General features: G+C 37.8%; 1 pseudogene; it reads right to left on the reverse strand.

Moving 5' to 3' along the window:
* Positions 1 to 8,022: 8,022 nt before the first annotated feature.
* Positions 8,023 to 17,815, reverse strand: LOC114570564 (uncharacterized; annotated as a pseudogene).
* Between the last annotated feature and the right edge of the window lie 2,188 nt (positions 17,816 to 20,003).

Below are 20,003 nucleotides of genomic sequence, written 5' to 3' on the forward strand. Positions count from 1 at the left end.
ATACATACACACACACAGTCACACACACACTCACACAGAGAGACACACACACACAGAGACATACACACACACACACACACACACACACAAACACACACACAGAGACATACACATACACACACACACACACAAAGACACACAGACACACACACAGTCACACACACACACACAGAGACACACACACACACAGAGACATATACACACACACACACACACACACACACACACACACAGAGACACACACACACACACACACACACACACACACAGAGACACACAGAGACACACACACACAAAGACACACAGAGACACACACACAGTTATTCATTATATATTTAACCCTCCTGTTTTCCTCGGGTCAAATTTGACCCGTTTACAAAAACTTTCTATATCAGAACTACGACAAAAGAACTTTGAAAAAAAGTGACAAATGTTGGAAAAATCAACAAAAACATTTTCTTTAAAAACGCTGAAACAAGTGACAAAAAAAAACATCAAAAACATCAGAAAAAGTGACAAAAACAAAATATAAAAATGCTAAAAATGTGACAAACAAAATTGGAACATCAACAAAAGCGTCGAGAAAAGAACAACAAAATGTTGAAATTTCAACCCAGAAAAACCCAAAGTTGCAGGTCGACGGGACGACAACACGAAGGGATAACGTCAGCTTCATCAGTCAGATTATTATTACACACCACGGACACAATGTTCTGCCAAAGTTACAACAGTTTGTGTTATTTTACATTAAATATGTGTTTGTGTTATTAGAGCTGCAACAATTTGTCGACCAATGGATGAACAGACAGGTGCACACACACACACACACACTGTTTGAAATGTAACCAGGTTAAGCATTTATATAGATTACTGATTCACCATTCATCGTTAAATAGTGTGCATTCATACTGTAATTGTGGTGGCAAATTTTACTTTAACCATTTGTTTAATGATATTGACCATTTATTTAAAGATTGTTTTAAACCTCCACATAATCCTGTTCCTTCCTGTAGACTTAAAGGCACCAGTGAGAGAGCTGGCCTTGTAGACTGTGAGCAATAGCAGAAGTTATTTTCGCTAAAGAAATTGCAGCTCCTCATTTGTTTATTTCTCGCAGATAAAGTGAAGAAGGCTATAACACTGTGTGAACCGTATCTCTTTCTGCAGGTGTTTAGTCTAATGTAGGAGACACAGGAGCAGAATGGAAGGTTGTAAAATCATCTGACTGTCTATATGGTATTTTTTAGAAAAGTGGCAGCATGCTAAAGATATTTGGAGAGGGGTGGCTTAACAAGAGTTTCTTCACTATAAGATGTTTTGATTTTTAGGTTTGTAGTTAGGAAAGACATTTTCAGTTGTGCTGCGTGTACCTTTTTAACTGTGTTTTCTCCATTTGCAAATGTAAATAAATACTCAAAGACCAAACTTTGGTTTAATTCTCAAACGGTCGTTATTCGTTTTGATTTTATCATGAATATCACTAACGCTGCTGCTTCAAGGAAAACTTCCGCCACAGTTTGGCGTTGTCTTCGGCAGGATGGATGAGTTAACAGAGAAAGGAGCTCCGTTGGGAGAGAAGAGGGTTAGAACCGCGGAGCGCTCTTGACTGTTTTCCACTCCGTTAAAAACGAACAGGAAGAGATTTCAAGCAGCACGGTAAGATAAAATGGATTAATTACAATTGGATTGTGAATTCAAGGTTTGTTCAAAACATTCTAAACAAGCAACCGTTGCTGAACGAATTAAGTAATGAATAATTGGTGAAATCATTCTCTTAACTAAAGAGAATAAATGAAACTAATTCTGACTTTTGGGAAGTGAGTAACTGGGTATTTTTTTTGGGTCATTAGATAGGACAAAGATATAACTGAGGTTATGAGTGACATCTTTTGGCAGACACGGACAACATCGGACATATTTATGATTGAATTCTCATATGGTGATAAGACAATTGATTGACGGACAAGACCAGTAAGAGAACTGGCAGAACAGTAGGCAAGGCCTAAAGAATTAATCCACGAAACTTATAGCACGTTTCTTGATTAAAGAGGCGGACTGCAGAGTAAAACAAAACCAAAAATAGTTAACTATTTAAGAGATTTTTGACTGCAGGGTCGCACCGGGTTTTTCATACAAGTTTCCCGAACAAAAACAAATAGTCTAAACTCTAAAACGAGTTCTGTACCCTTTAAGGACAACCTGCAGGACGGTCTGGGTTGTAACATTACTCTAAGAGAGCTTCTTGATTATTTAGAGACAGACTGCAACAAGGCAAAACATACTAAATAGGTCGAGTTATTTGACCATTAAGTTGATTTTGTCCGCAGGGCTGTACACAGGTTTTCACGCAAGTTTCCCGAAGAATCGCCCAAGACATAGTATACTATAAAGTCCAAGAATCAATTATGGGAAATGAAATTTCCCGTTCCAGTGATGCAACTGGACCCATAGTGGGTGAAATGACTCATAAATATGGACCGGAATGTTTGCGATGTCTGTCATAACTGGTCATAAAGCTTTGGCTTTCCGAGAAATGGATCTTTGTGTACAAAGACACTGAGAATGTTAAAGCAAGATTTTAGAAGAAGTAGAAAGAAAATGAATGGAAAAAAACAAAATTAAGACAGAGGATTTAAAGTTACTGGGTATAAGAAAAAAACAAAGAATGTTTTTAAAATATAGATAAAATAGTGAGACAGGGAAAGAATGCAAAAACACACATGCACCAATAACCTCATCAGATCTAACCAAAGCCTATTTCTGAGCTTTCTCTAAAAATCAGGAAGACAAGCTGGAGAAACGGAGGGACGAAGAGGACACGGACTCAACAATCGGACAGGACCGACAACATCAGTCACACCTGCATCGGGTGGAAAGACCAACGAGTATGTGAGAAAACCATGTTTGAAGCGTTTGTCTGCATGTTACAACAGACTGGTGGGCAACATATGGAGCGCGGACCCGAAAAAGGTCGCTCCCACAAAGGACGTGGTCGAGCCAGAGAGAGGCCGAGGCGGGTACCGTGGGCAAAATGGTGAGCCCTACAACCGAGACCAGTGTTTGTACTGTAAGGACTTTGGACATTGGGTATGTAAATGCCCGAAGAAAAGCAAAAAACACCTCAGACAAAGAACAACATTTGTCCCTCTGTTTGACTGAGTCCAACAGCTGATGAAGAAGGTAGTGCTAACACACACACACTTGCTTCATGCAATGAAGAAATGCTTTGCACTGATACACTGTTTTTGTTTTTGCTATTTAGGGACAATTGATAGGTTAGAAAGGATCTGGAAAAATAATCTATTCAGTTAAACCATTATAGTATGTTATCTTCTGAAACCTAGAAGAAGATGCCTACTACTGAGTGTAAAGTTAAAGGGGTTCCACTCACATAACTTGATTATTAGAGCTAAAGATTTGACACTGAAGATTATTTGGTCATTCTATTTGGTCAATTGGGGTTACAGATCAAACAGTAAGAGAACAATTCTCTGTTCCTCTCTCCTGTACATGGGAAAAACAATTCTTGGTGTATGAAGGTTCCACTTATTTGGTTTAGGTAGTGATTTAATGTGCACTTTTAACATTGGTTTAACCTCCACACCTGACAGATTGAGAATTTCTCCTAATGTTCAACTGACGTAACCACGTTAATCACAGTGTGGCTAAAATGACCTCACTGAGGCGGCGTCTGTAATCAGCCCTGCCTCTGACTGCATGAAACCTGACAACCAATACATCACTCAAGGCTGCATCTGCTTTTTATCCCTCATGAAAAGGTTTTTGGTGCAGTGCTGTTTTCATGTAAAATGAACAGAATAGCAGCTTGTTCAGTTTAGTGTTAACAATTAGATTTTTACTTGAGCCGGTCACCTAGAATGTCTGTACACATTCCTGATGTCACTGTAAGACTTTTGCTGCCAAAGCTATTGAAGCGTTCGTGAATATGAAACTGGCTCTGCAGTCTTCCCCGATGCTGGGTCTGCCAGATCCCTAAAAACAGTTCATACCGACATACACGTAAATACACATGCTTGCAATGAAGACATGCTTTTTGCATGCTACAAACGCACCCTACACAATAGACGGATCAAATTAATCAATTAATCAATTAATTAAACAGCACGGTTAACAGAAATAACTTTTGGAAAATAGGTCCAAGTATTCAATGTGTTTGTCTGGTGTGTATACAAATTGCCTAGCATGGTGTTAAAAGGGAAGAAAATTGGATTTTTTGTTGATTCAGGAGCAACAATTTGGGTTTTAGTGAAGATCTTTGTTCTTCAATCAGAAGCTCTCTGGTAAACTAGTTTTTCCTTAGAGAAGTGATTAGTAGAATGGTGATCCCAGAAAAGTTCACCATATGATTTGTGTGTATTCATATCCTTAGGATCCTGAACTAGATAACAAAGGAAAATGTTCATTGTTTCTTTCTCCCTTCCATCTGAGTGTCCTGAAAATTTGGCAGGCAGACATTTGAAAATGTCTATTTGAAATTGAAGCCATTGGCTTTAAAGTTGTGCAATTTGATAAAAATCACTCTTTGGCTGACATATTTTTGTTGCAGCCTAAAAGTACGTATTTGTTTACAAATTATAATGGAGCACGTACCATGTCAGTCTGTTAATTTCCTGACTACGGTAAAAGAAATTGGGACACCTGTAGTTAAGTTTAAGGAATCACAAATATTACATGCATTCCTTTTGTCACGTTTTGACCCTGATGAAGACTACGTTGAAAAATTTTTTTTTAACAAATCAAAGGACGAGTATGAGTTTTCTTTTGTCTACTGGCATATACACATGACCAGTGGCTGTCACCTTGACTGATAAACTACAGAAGTTTTTCAGAAATTCTAACTCAAAAGCTCACATTCATGTTTCTTTGTCTCCAACAGAAGAGGAGACAGACGTAGGACACCTTGTGACTATTTGTAAAATTGACTGACTGGACTGACATTACTGATAATGTGTTTATTTTTTCTCCATCGAAAGGAGAATATAGAAAACCCATACAATAGCATATGCCTTGTATTCACAGTGTTCAGATATTCAGTGAACCTGTGACTACAACAGATGCATATTCACACGGTAAAAACAACATTTTATATACCGTATTTTCCGGACTATAAGTCACACTTTTTTTCCTACTTTGGCTGGTCCTGCGACTTATAGTCAGGTGCGACTTATATATCAAAATATATATAATTTAACATGTTTTTACATGTTAATTCATACTGAAAACATTACCTACAGCCGCGAGAGGGCGCTCTAGGCTTGTGACAACTAGAACGCTCCTCCTAAAGACAACTGAGAAAGAAAAGAGACAACAAACTGCAGGTAGTAAAATATGCAGCCGAAAATGGTAATCGAGCAGCAGAAAGAGAATTTGAAATGAGGGAGAAACTTATGAGGGAGACTGGCGAAAAGGTGACTCTTACTGCAATGAAGAAAACAAAGAAAGCTAATCGGCTAATCGTGGGCTGAAAGCTAGATGTCCAGAGCTGGAGGAAGAAGTCTGGAGGGGCTCGTTCACGGTGCAGCTACGTCTCCACGCCTTTTAATACCTCCATGCTCCACGCCCTGCTAGCTAGTTGTTCTGTGTGCTATTGTATAGTTCAATAACTGTTAATGTGTTACGTTAACATACCGGACACCTACCGTATTCAGCGTATTGTTCTGTGTGCTATTGTGTAGTTGAATAACTCTTGTATTTATAATCTAAATAAATGCGACTTATAGTCCGGTGCGACTTATATATGTTTTTTTTCTCTTCATGACGCATTTTTTGACTGATGCGACTTATACTCCGGAGCGACTTATAGTCCGAAAAATACGCTACTGATGTTTCACCACTTTTTGTCTCAGGTACAGCGTTATCTCTGGGCAAAACACACAAATGTGACGTGGATTGATTGATAAATTGTTAACCTGTAGTCATCAAGCTGCGTTCGGACTACAGGCCCCAGAATACATCAGTACACACTATAACAGGAAGTAATCGACAGAAATCCGACCGTGTTTTTAACTCTTTATTGACGGATGGGGTTTATAGTTCCGTGTTTAGATTCTCCAACACGTACACTTATTCTCTCAAGTAACATAAATAAGAAGAATCATTTTTATTACAAATGTTAAAGTTTTGTTTCATTCAGGACCTTCGAGCAGTAAATGCAGAGGGTCTATGCTCGAGCACCTAATGTCTCCCACAGCTAAACATAACATTCTGCAGGGAATGTTAAAGGTTTTGATTCTCTGTTGTTTTGTCGTTTTTCTTTCCTCACGGTTTAAATAGAAAAGACAGTAAATATCGTTTTATAGTTCTGGGTGATGGTAAGCTGTACACCTTGACACACCTTTGTGAGGAATACATTGAGTTGTTAATTAATGATGTCATAAATTACAAAAAGAATAACAGTGTGTTTATGTACCCTGGAGAAATCCTTCTTTCTTTGAGAGAGGACAGCCAGAAGAGGAGACACACACACACACCACACAGAGATAAGACACAAGCTAAAACCAAACATGAGTAGTACAAGTGAAATTTTGGTTTAAAGAAATGATTTTGATATACATTTTTGTTGAATGTTATATGATATGATGCTTCCCATAATAGGTATATTCCCCAGGAGATGTCACCACACACACACACACACACACACACACACACACACACACACACACACACACAACATTTCAGGACTTCATCTTTGGGAAACACCGATCCACATTTTTCACCATTGGCTGACATTTTAGAGACTAAACAACTAACCCATTAATCCAGACATTAATCCACCATGGAAACAATCATGGAAGCGCTACATCTTTTACATTTATTTCTGTAAAAATTCTGAACAAAGCCTCTTTCATCTGAAAATTGAACTTTGTGAACCTACCAATCCTTCTTTCTTCTAGAGCATTTTTTATATCTACTCTCACATCATCTCAGTGAATGTATTATTAGAAAATGTATATATATATCTGTCTTTTTAAACCTTTAAAACCAGATGATAGGATATGAACCAGAAAACAATAAAATAATTTTATAACCAGTGTAAAAAGTAATTATCAGGACGTTAACACACAACACATCAACATATTCAGAACTTTTAAGTTCTAAGTGTAAACTATCTTTTTATGTATTTCTGTGAGTATATAGTGTATCTAGTGAGGCAAGGACTAAGTCTAGAACATACAATTGTATAATTAACATAACAAAGACAAACAGACGTTTCTTGAAGAAAGTTTGACAGACTCAAAAAGCTGCTGATGATCCAATGAAGACACTCGGAGCAAACTGGTTTCATCAAGCAGATATTTTATTAATGATTCACAGAAAACTACGTCAGACAGGATATTATATCATTTAGAACAACAGAATATATTTAATCACTCAAAATAAAAAAACAAAAGTAGTACAAAATAATCACTAAAACACATCAGAATGAATCACAGCCCTGTATTGACTGAACAGCACATTAGGAAATCATTTGAAACATTTAACTCACACAAAGAAAGTAAAGAATAATAAATGTATTTGTGATCTGATTGCAGTTTGCGATATGGAGGGAGGGAGCTGCTGTACTCAACATTAAACAGCAGGGGGCGTCCTCACTGCATTTAAAACCAGAGCTGTTTAAACCAAGACATTCTCACTTCCAACTCATCAACATGCTGATGCTTGGTCAGTGGCCCTCAGTGTCAGATACTGATGCACAAGGCACCCTTAAAGTATGAAGAGCCACAACGGTAGGAATTAGTATTAGAGACCGAAAATAAAACAAGCAACACAGGACTTTCCCCCAGGAGACCGGGGTTCGTGTTCCTTTCTTGTCCTGTGTGTCACTTAAACACACATCATATCTTTTAACCACCATTTTTTTTCCCAACCCTAACTAAGTGGTTTTACCCCTGCACATTGAAAATGACCCCACAGAGGTGCCCAGATTGTTAAGAAGTGGCACCAGGGGTTCCTGACCAAGCACATTAAAAAATTACACCAAATTGGACTTGACCAAGTGCGTCAGGGGTTCCTGACCATGCGTGTTGGGAGTGAGAATGTGGTGATTAAACATGAAACTACAAGAACAAACAGAAACAGTCGTTACACCACAGAGGGCACTTTTTTCAGGAATTACACATTTGACATTTAAAAGGTGATCGCAATGTAATATTTATTAAATGAAATGAAACACATTTGTAGTGTAGACCTTGTTTTCTACAGTTATTTTCTCACAGGGATTCTGATCATGTAGTTCTTTGTCTCTTTGCTTTACCAGCTCCTGTTAGTTTACTAAACCCGTATTGTAGCGCTGCTTTGATTCCTTCATCTTTATCCATTCGACCTTTCATCTCTTCCAGTTTCCTCTTCTTCCCTGTGTCCTCTTTCTCCGTCATCTTCTCAATCAGGAAGTCCAAGTGGTCATAAGTGGACACTGAATTAACATTCAGGGCAATTTGCTCCAGTTTGACAACATGCTCAAAGGACTCTTCCAACAACTGATCTTTTTCTTTCTGAAGTTCTTCCATGTTTTTCTTAAGAGTTTCCAAAAGGCTCAACTCGCTCTCACTTCCTGCCTTGTTCCTTTCATACTTCTCCTTCACATCTTGCAGGGTCTTTTTCACTTTTCTTGTCTTGTTCACATACTTCCACTCTTCTTTGACATGAGCTGATACAGAACAACGACATACTGTGCAACGGCCACCATTCATGATCTCACAGTCTCTTGGACTCCAGGCCACTGTGCATCCAGGATAATGACAGTTCCTCTGACACGTTTTGCAGCAGACCGCTCCTTCATAAAATAACCCCCACCCCCACTTCCCACCATCGATACGTTCTGTATCTGTGTAGACCTCATCAACTTCTACAGTAAAGTTCTTATTGTTCTTCATCTCTTGTTCATACTTCTTCAGACCTTCCTGAGTCTGCTGGATTTCTGTCTGTTTTAGATCAATTGACTCAATTCTGTCTTGCAGGTCTTGGATGCAGGCTGTCAGTTTGGTATGTGTATTCAACACTTCAACAGTTGTCTCCAGCTTTTGAGGGGGATTTTCTGTCAGGAAATCAGCGAATTGGCCCATTTGGTCCTTTGTTACTTCCCATGCACCTTTCAAAGCAACCTTATTTTTCTTTGTTTTCTGAGTGCTCTGGCAGTTATCAAACAGGAAGTGAACAGTCTCATTCACTTCATCTTTGGCACATTTAATGTTTGCAGCCTCGAGAGCTTTCAGAACATTTTCAGGTGTCAGACCATTTGAGTGTGTGATGAGAGCAACAATGTTCTTCTCTATGTCTTTTCCAAACAGAGAGATCACTGAATCAAAGATGTACCTCAATCGGTCAGTCAGTCGATTCTCACTCGCTTTCAGCACCAGACCCACTGCCTTAATCTCATGAACTCCATCCTTTGAGTGAAACAAGTCTAATAATCTTTCACTGTTCGATCCCTCTGGTGTCTCCATATCCAGGAGTATCGATGATGGTCAGAGAGTAGGGCAGAGTTTTATCTTCAAACCCAAAGATCTGGTACACGATCACATCTGATGTCTGACTTTCTGATTGACTTCTCTTCTCGTCTTCTACGATCTGAAACCAGACATCATCCTCCCACTCCACTCCCATGGCGTAGTTGACCAGAGCGTTGATCAGAGTAGATTTTCCTGTTCCTGTTTCACCAACAAGTAAGATGGTTTTATTTATCTTGTTTGGATTTTTTTCACCAAGAGTCATTCTTGTCAGAGTTCCAATGTTATCTTTAACTGTTCTCTGAGGTTGAATGTTCTCCTTCTCAAGTTTCAGCCGGTAGACAGCAGGAGATCCTTGGATTAGAACCTTGCGGGGGATTTTGTGATATTTGGATGAGGTGTTCCTGTAGAAAAGTAAAGACATGAGCTCAAAAATACTGAACATAGAAGGAAATAAAATAACATCACTCTACCTACTGGGGCCAAACTATTTTACCTTGTTGAGCGCTCAAAACATGAATCTATAAAATATCCATAAGCTGTGCAGTAACAACATCTAATATTAGATTCGTATTTAAAACAATCAGCCTCATCACCAAGTAACAAAAATGGCCTAGGTCTGAGTATTTGGCGATAAATTGGTCCTCAGTGTCGTCTTCAGGGGTTGCATGGGGGGGCCTTAAAGGCTGTGATCAGGGGACGCATTGTACAACATGCTTCATTTTATAAGAGGAATAGTGCACAGTGCAAAACACGCTGAAACAGATCAAGCGAAGAATGTCACAGAATGGCCTGAGAGAACAGTCAGTTAAAATATCAGCTCTGCATTGGCCAACCTGCCTGCTGTTCCCTCACAGCAAGGGACATCCAATCACTCAACGAAATCCTGTTTATGTCTGTTAATACTGTTTGCTGTCCTGGCCCCTAAACCATGGAACGAGCTCCCCATTGACATTAGGACGGCTGAAAGTCTACACATCTTCCGTCACAGGCTAAAAACACATCTCTTCCGAAGCTAATGTGCTTGTGCTCGTTTCTTTCTGTCCAGAGTTTGTACCTTCATGGATGAAAGCACTTAATTGGGAGTTGCTTTGGATAAAAGCGTCACCTAAATGTCATATATTGTTTTGTAACCCAGGACACTATAACAATTACCGCCCAATTTCCTTAATGCAGTTAGACTTTACGATTTTTTTAAACATTTTGGCGAACAGATTAAATAAGGTAATTCATGTTTTAATTTATCCCGATCAGGTGGTGTTTATTCGTGCTTGTCAGATAATATATTTTGCTCTTGAAAGGAGAACAAGACAAAGCTTGCCCCTTACTCCTTTGTTGTGTCCATAAACTTATGCTATATGCGGATGATACATTACTTTTTGTGTCCAATCAATACCCTGTCTACTCTGGATCCCTGAGTATTTTTACATGCATTTTTCCGGTTGGATATTCCGAATAAGGCTTTTTTCCAAATATAGCATTTTCCGATTAAAATGTGGGATATTCCGGTATTATTCAGGTTTTAGAGGCATTCTTTGGACATGTATACAGCGCATTCTGAATATGCGTCTCAATCAGGGTTTTTACTGCAGGCTTATGGTCAGCTCTGTGCATTGCTATGGTTGCTGTACACAAACCAACCAGCCGACAGTTTGCAGGGCTGCAGACCCGATAAGAATGAGAAACACTGCTACTTTTAAACATTATCAAAGACTTGGATATCAACAGGTTTTTGGATATGCGCACACATCGCTACGCCGACCTTTTCAAGAAGCTGGTTGAAGGAATTAAAGAGGGAGGCTGTGTTCGCACAGTCCAACAAGTCTGGCACCCGCTGGTAAGGGCTCCTTGGAACTGGATCCATATCTAAATGACTCATCAAGTATCAAAATTCTTTGAGGATGTGGTACAGCAATTTGGAATCCCTAGTTTCCGATTTCTTTAAATATTTTCAACTTCCCCATCTCTTAGTGGGGATTGTTTTGATCCAGTTCTTCAGACCCGAGGCACCAGAATGTTTAGATAAGGTGTTGATGAACTTTGAGAAAGGAGTATTACACTGGATGATGAGCAATGGGCCAGAATAAAAATAAAACTATGTCACACGATGTGAGGGTTGTGCCTCATTCAGTTTTTAGATTAAGTAGTAGTAATAGTTTAAAGATTATGCATTTCTTCTACTGGATGCCCTCCAAATTGTTTAGACTTGGTCTGAAGACCAGAATTGTTGGAAATGTAAGACAGAGGACGACCAATTCCATCATGTGCTATGGTCCTGTGACAAGGTCCAAGAATTCTGGACTGGGATACATGATAACCTATGTCGGATTGCAGGGACCCAGGTTGCATTCATCCCAAGATTATTTGTTCTAGGAGATGGGTCAATCATATTATATATATATCATATATCATAATGTATAAGCAAATAATCAGTTGGGTCCAGACTAGTTAATGATAGGCAGACAGATTATTTTAAACGGATGGAGGAACGAATGGATACTTTCAATCCAAGAATTGGCTTGTGAGATGGCTGGAGTGTCAGCATTTGAAAAAATGTCTGTTACGTGACTTATTGTTCTGTTTGTGTTTTGCTGTGAGATAGCCAGAGTTGAGCCAGAGAACCAAACCAGGTTGTCCAGTGTGGAAGCTGCGTATGTGTGGTTTCAGACACGTGCTGTGAAGCTAATGTTAATTGAGATTATTTGCTCCTTTTGTGATTTATGCGTCTCCCTTTTGTGAAGACCGTTTTCAGTTTGTTAGTTTAACAATAAATTATTTGATGTATCTTGAACTTTTTCTGCCTTTCCCTTGTTTTTCCCCCCGGTTTCTTCCCCTAGACACGATAGGGACATAACAATGTCATACAAACGATTTGCAAGATTAAATGTTCACACACAAAAAAATGGGAAAAGTACGTAAACTTTCTGGGGGGCTCCTAGGAGGCTATGTACAGTGGACGAGGCACGTAGGCAATGCACTTATGATGTTATCATATTTATATAATATGTTAATTAGATTTACAGTTTGTTTCTATTTTGTTATTTTATTGTATTGGATTTGGCTATTGTTTAATCTTTTCTTAAATTTGTATAGGGAGGTGGTGATTGCGATTTGGAAGGGGGGGGTCAGATGGGGAGGTGATGTTTTCATGTTATAAAATAAGTTAAAAATAACTAAAAAGTAATTAATTTAACAAAAAGTCTCAATTGAGTTGTTTTAATCAAAACCCACTGACACATGCTCGGCCGCTGAATCTGTACATTAAAGAAGCAGTAATAGTGGTAATAATGTAGGCTAGTATTGTAATAATGTAATATATTCAGTTTAGACAAAACCCAAGTCAGAGATAATGGATATCACCATGGTGATTATCAACTCTGTCATCCTCTGTGTACGTTCACATAAAACGGTGCGTTTGGTGTCTTTTGACTCTTGTACTAAATGGCTTGATCGGTGCCTCTTACTTCAGTCAAGAGGAACAGGTCCTTAGGAAAATCCAACGTGAAATGAATTTTATCGATTGAATATTACCTGTGATATAGACTAATACATTTTCTAATTTGTGATCTATTAGTTGCAAAATCCTAGCAGTGTAATCAGGACCAATAAAAACATCAAAAGTGAATCAATAATATAGAGAACTATTGATGTATTCAATTTCAAATACATTTTTTTTCCTGAAAATAAATATATGAGGAAATAAAATAGGTTTTATTTTAAAAAGATTTTAGAATCACTACTTATGGTTATTTACTGTGGGCAAGCCCATAGTTGCTTGCCCACAGAAAACCAACATAGGGGCCTCTAAGGGCAAAATTGCTGTGGGCCCCACACAGCAGACTAACCCACAGGAGGCCAACATGTGATTAGAGTGGGTTTACCTCTGCCCACAGAATGGGCTCACATGCGCATGTTTGCCTGGTTCTTTTAGAGGCAGTGAACACATGGGCGTCGGAACCATTGTATGTGGGCGGGACTCACTTTTCAGCACATCTGTCTGTTTTACTTATCAGAGCGCCGTCAGTCAAATCCATTCCACTTGAGGAATGCCCAAATACATTAAACTCCCTCCCGTTTTAGCTACAGCCTTGACTTACATGCTACTGCTTCCTCCAATCCATTCCACTTGGCTCATTCAGAGTCCATATAAATTAAACTCCATTCCGTGTTTTCACTACTTGCATCTGCTGCTCTCAGCAAGGTAAACAAAGTATAAAATATAAAGCTTTAATGGAACAATACGTTAACTTAAAACAGATGAAGAAAAGATCAAATTCAGATGATGAAAACATGTCAGAATTAAAAACACAAAGAGATCACCTTAATAATGAAATATTGTATAACATTTATAAACAAACAAATACAGATAATAGAGGAAATTTAATACATACTCTTAAAGCTGGACAACAGCAAATTCAAAGCAAATTTATTAAATCTATAAAGAAACAAGACGGTGATGCAGTGTTTGATGAAAAGCAGAAAAGACAAGTGATCAGAGAATTATGTACAGAAGCATATAAACATATAGAAATAGATAGTGGCTGTGTAAATATTTTATTAGATAAGCTTCCCTCATACAGCTCACTGAGCTTTACGGAACTTGTGGGAAACATAAGAAATGATGAAGTGACACAAGCCATCAAACAACTAAACGTTGGTAAAAGCCCCGGCCCTGATGGCCTGTCTACAGAGTTTTATCAGTTAAATATCGATGATGTAACAAACGTCCTCACAGAGATGTATAATGAAGGTGTGAACAGTGGCTGTATGGGGGAATCCTTTTATCAGGGTGTAATGTGTTTGCTTTATAAGAAAGGCAATGAAAACGACATTGATACAGACATCTGACTATAATGAATACTGATTATAAAATATTAGCCAAAGTAATTATGAATAGATTAAATAATATATTAGATGAAATTATAGAAAAAGAACAAACGTGTGCCATTAAAGGCCGTCTAATGTGGGATAACCTTTGTATATTGAGAGAAATGATAAATAAACCTGCTAAAAAGGACTTTTATATAATCGGGCTGGACCAAAAAAAAGCCTTTGATTACGGTATATTTCTAGAGACTATTTATGGGCTGTAATGAAGTCTTATGGCTTCCCAGAAAGTTTTATCCATTTGATCAGATGTCTGTATGTTAAGTCTAGTGTGTGTATTAATGTAAATGGTGTTTTAACAGAATATTTTAATGTAGAGAGAGGGGTGAAACAGGTCTGTCCTCTTAGTGCCGCTCTATACGTCCTGGCCATCAGCCCTCTTATTAAAAAGATAAACTCTGAGAGGCTCATATCTGGTACACGTGTTGGGCTCGTGCCCAAAATCACTGCCATGGCCTACGCAGATGATGTCACTGTTGTCATTAAGAATCAGATGGAGATGGATGTGTTAACTAATCATCTGAACCTATATGAACTGGCTTTAGGGGCTAAATTAAATCATGATAAGACAGAGGGAGTTTGGATCAGAGCGGAAAGTAACAAACGTGATATCAACATTAAAGTAAAGGATGAAATTAAAATCTTGGGCTTGATCATTTGTAATCAAGACTGTAGTGAAAAAAACTGGGAAAATAAACTATGTGAAGTTAAGAAGTTAAAAAATGGGAAAATAAAAACACCAATTATAAATCAAGAGTCAATATTGTTAAAACTTTCATCCTATCCAAACTCCTGTTTTTGGCAAACATCCTTCCTCCATCTCACAAAATAATAATGAAATTAAATAAACAGTGTGTAAACTTAGTTTGGGGTACAACCAGGGAAGTAACAAAAAGAGAACTCAGTAAAGAATATGGGGGGCTAGGGGCAATAGATATGCAAATTAAATTGTACATAGCTTTTGTTAAAAACGTGTCAGCAGCCATCTCCAGGAATGCTCTCTGGATCGGTGATCGCTCCAAGTGCAGGAAAAGGAGAGGGAGAGCCGGACAAGGTCCAGAGTACAATCTCATTCATGGTGATTTCATATATGAATATGAAAATCTTAAAATTGACTGGAATGGCCTTCCAAGTAAAATGATTTAAAAAAAAATTAATGATTATAAATATGGTGGATGTATAAACTATAAAAATTTAACACTTACGAAGGAACCCAGTTCCTGAAATTTTTAAACAATAAAAACCTTTCAGAGAGCATCCGCGATATGACATGGCTGATATCTGTAAATAGACTAGCTGTCAGAGCTACTGTTTCTTGGAGTTGTTATGTAAAAACAAAAAAATGTCCCATGACTAATTGTAATGAAGATGAGACACAGCAGCATCTACTAATTGACTGCTATAGATCTAAAGAGGTCTGGGACACATTAGTAGAGTATGGTGTAAATATTGATCTTTCATATAAATCTGTCATGTACTGTATTGTTGACGAATCTCTATCAGAGAAACAAAAGGAACTACTACAAGTAATCATATGTATTGTTTGTTTTAAGCTGTGGAAAACTAGATGTTGTATGACTATACAACAGACTTTCATAAGTAGCGATGAAGTGTGCAAACAAGGGCTCACTGAGCTCAAGAGAAGAAGAACCCTTGATAGAAAACAGCTCCTTCCTTGGGACACCTTGAACTTGTGAACCTCAGCACTTTATGAAATACTCCATGCACTTTATAAAAGACTATATGCACTTTATGAGACTCTCCATGCTCTGTGGACACACCTTAAGCTCAATTTGCACATTTTGTTTTACTAGTTAAATTTTTTGTAATTGTTGTATTGTTTATATTGATTGTTGTTTTAACGTTGCCTACTGTATGTTTAAATGTAACCTGTAAATTTGTAATTTGTAAAACCTTAAATAAAGCTCTTTATAATAAAAAAAAAGTAAACAAAGTATCTTATCATGTCAGCTGCTCAGGTGGCTCTGGCTGTTAGCCCATACACTGTCACTAAACCAGGGTTTTTCCTGCATAGAGAAAGTTTTGGCGCCCCCCCCAAAGAGGTTTTAGCAGGCGCCAAAGGAAAATCACAAGCGCCAAAATGTTTGACTTTCAGCAGCCAGCTGAATTCCCTCTCAGCCACAGCCAGTACTGTATATGCACCGGACTCTCCCGGTGACCATGCTGCTCTGGGGACCGGCGGCGCAGTGAGAAACCGCTGCTGACGGACTTAGAGCTCTCCTTCTGCCGGAGCTTTGACGTCTGTCTGGGCGGGCCGCGCTGCCGTCTATCGGTATTACATTGAGACAGTTTTATAACCTGTAAAAACGTCTCATAGTAGCGTTAAATAGCCTACTTTTTCCTGTGTTTTAGTACAGTTTATTTAAACCCAAATGAGCTACAACTGTAATAGTAGTTACCTGATGTAAGTCACTCCTACACTTCCAACTAAGGACCAAAACGTGCTCCTTATAAAGATACGGTTATGCCCTGTTCATACTAATCAAAATGAACTGGACATAGTCGGATGAAAAGCCTCCTAACCTTACTACATTATATTCCGTTACATTTTAAATTTTTAATTGTTACTTGCAGAATTTTGTATTTTCCTTGACATAAATTATGAAGTTTTTACCATACATTTGTGCCTAAAAATGTATCAGAATGCAGGAAATGAAGTCATTGATGCTCAAAATTTTCCTAGGGCAGGACCCCCAGATACCCCATTCCATATGTGAATATTCATTATTATTATTGTTCACCTGTTGCTTTTAAAGGCATCATGTAGTCTTTGTTACAGCATTGAATTATAGGACACATACACATGTTATTATAAAACAGTTATTTGACATTTTGTTAGGTGCAGTAGCTACTGTTAACATCAATCAACCAGTTTTAGCAGCTCTTTGAATCCTGGTCAATGAGAGAAGCTAAGCTGCTACTGTATGGTTATCTTCACTGAATAGCAAGAGAGGACCCACACAATTTGTTTTTGCTTCCGAAGCCCATGAGTGAACACTGTAAACATATTGCATTTTTTGCAAAAACCAAGTGAATACATGTACGTGACAACATGATGAATATAGTTTGTGCTTCTGTAACTGCACAGCTTCTTTCAGTGTCATTACAAACGTAACTTTAAGGCTCAACAAGTTTGAATATATTACGTATTCCCTCAGCTGAGAATCTCTTTCACCCAGAGATTGAATATTGATTATAGATTTCCAAAAGATGTTGATTAGTGAAAGATTTCAATCTAAAACTCTGAACATAAACTGGTCCAGATCAGGTTAGATCTGCAGCAACAACAGGTTAAAACAGAGACAACATTGAAAACTCAAACTGCAACAGCTGAAAAAGCTTTTAGAAATGTTGGTATTACTCACGTTGCCATGTCAACAGCTTCAGCGGGGCTTGAGGACGGAGCAGTTTATGAGTTCTCTGGAAGAAAGGGAAACAAGTCAGTGACCTTCACCTCCTGTCAGCTGTTCTCTTATTAGATAATTATGTTCTCTGGTCATTTAAAGTCAACACAGTGAGTTTAATAGCAGCGCTATTAACCTGCCCAGTAATTAAATAAAAAAAACAATTTCACCTTTCACAGATGAAGGCATAAACAAAATGCTTTAGTTCAAATTGTTCAAAATGACAGCTGTTTTCATTTCAATGATACTGAAAGATTTATATGTTCAGTTATTAGTTATGTCAAATACATGTTCCGCATGCATTCGCATCTGATAGTATCATTGTAAAGTATTTCCAGTTCTAAAGTGTTCTTACCTGTGTTGTTGGTCTGTGATACTGAGGAGGCAGAGAGAGCAGAGAACAGTTTATATTTTATATCAGAAGAGAGGGAGGAGGATGCTGGGCCATTTCACAGAATGCACTGAAGTCTTTTTTCAAAGATTTTATTGTCAAGACTTTAAATCATCAATTAAAACAGGAGGGGGAAGGAGGGAGGAGAGATCTTTAGATAAGAGAAGGTACACCTTGATTACCTTAGACGAACTCGCAATAAAAAGTAAAATAATCAGTATTTACAGGTGTATAAAACAAAGGTAGCTGCAGGTGATAAGAGAGCCCTTCAGGTTTATAGTTAGTGTTGATTAAGAGTCCACTAGTTTAGTTAATATGTCCAACAAGGACAACATTCACAGAACAAACTATCAGACTAATAATCAACATATTACTCAAATATGGAGAATCTCAAAAATGGAAGTATTTCAAAACCTTAAAGGTAATCACAATTATATTCCAACACTGTTGTGCAAAGGACATCAATACTTTCTATTAAGGTATCCTGTTCCTGTTAATAAGATTTACAGTAGAGCTGCAAAGATGAATCAATAAATTGTCAACTATTAAATTAATCGGCAATTATTTTTGATAGATTAATCAGTTTGAGAACGGTGAAACTTGTGTGATGTCAGCTTGCTAAATGTGAATATTTTCTAGTTTTTTTCTCTCCTCTGTGACAAGAAACTGAATATCTTTGAGTTGGGGACAAAACAAGACATTTGAGGACATAATGTTGGGCGTTTGGGAAACCCTGATCCTCATTTTAGAGACCAAACAATTCATCCATTCATCCAGGAAATAATCCACACATTAATCCACCATGGACATAATTGTTAGTTGCAGCTCTAAATCTGTTCTGAAAGAATCTCTGTGAACAAAGCCTCTCTCATTTGTTTCAATTGTATCATAAATTGTAAACACAGTTTTCCTTTCTGAAGATGTATCTCTGTGAAACTACCTTGAACCAAGACCAGAGGTCCAGTCAGTAGATAGGATACGAGCCACAAAACAGTTTTATAACAATTATAAAGAGTTATCGGGATGTGACAGCAGCATTTGAACATTGACCTTAACATCATAACCCAATTATCTAATCACTGATTTCTCAAATCTGTTTGTGATGTTGCAACATTATTAAAATATAGAAAAGGCAGTACATCTCAAGTTCTCACGTCAAGGACCACAAATTACTGTCATTTCATTATTATTTTTTGATCTTTCCAATGGAACTTGAGATGTCCTTCACTTTTTGGAACATGCCTGTTGGATTTTGGATTCAGCACTCCATTGAAAATCTCAATTGTTGAAGCGAAACCTCCTTCTTCCAGCCAAAGTTATATTTTGCATAAAATGCTTCATCCTAACTGGTCATTCACTCAGACCTGTACATTCATTATTTTAAATGTTTTAAACACATTTGTGAAAAACTCTACAGTAGTTAAATGGGAGAATGAGACATGTAGTTGGATCATATAAAGGAGACTGATGATAAAGTGTAAATTCTCTTTTTGCTTTATATCTGACAGCTCACACTTTTACTATTGCTCACTGTAGGATGATGCTGATGATCCAGTGAAGACACTCTGAGCAAACTCATTTCAAGCAGACATTTTATTAATATTTGACAGAAAACTACATAAATCAAGATATTATATCATGAAGACCATCATGATATTTTCAATCTCAAAATAACATACAAACTAATCATGACTAAACATCTGAAAGGGGGTAGTGAGTAGTATTAAACAAGCATCAACATGTTGACGAGTTGGGAGTGAGAATGTGGTGATTAAACATGAAACTACAAGAATAGAAACAGCTGATATTTTATGAGTGATTCACAGAGAACTG

Source organism: Perca flavescens, chromosome 16 (genome assembly GCF_004354835.1).
Source record: "Perca flavescens isolate YP-PL-M2 chromosome 16, PFLA_1.0, whole genome shotgun sequence".
NCBI lineage: Eukaryota > Metazoa > Chordata > Actinopteri > Perciformes > Percidae > Perca > Perca flavescens.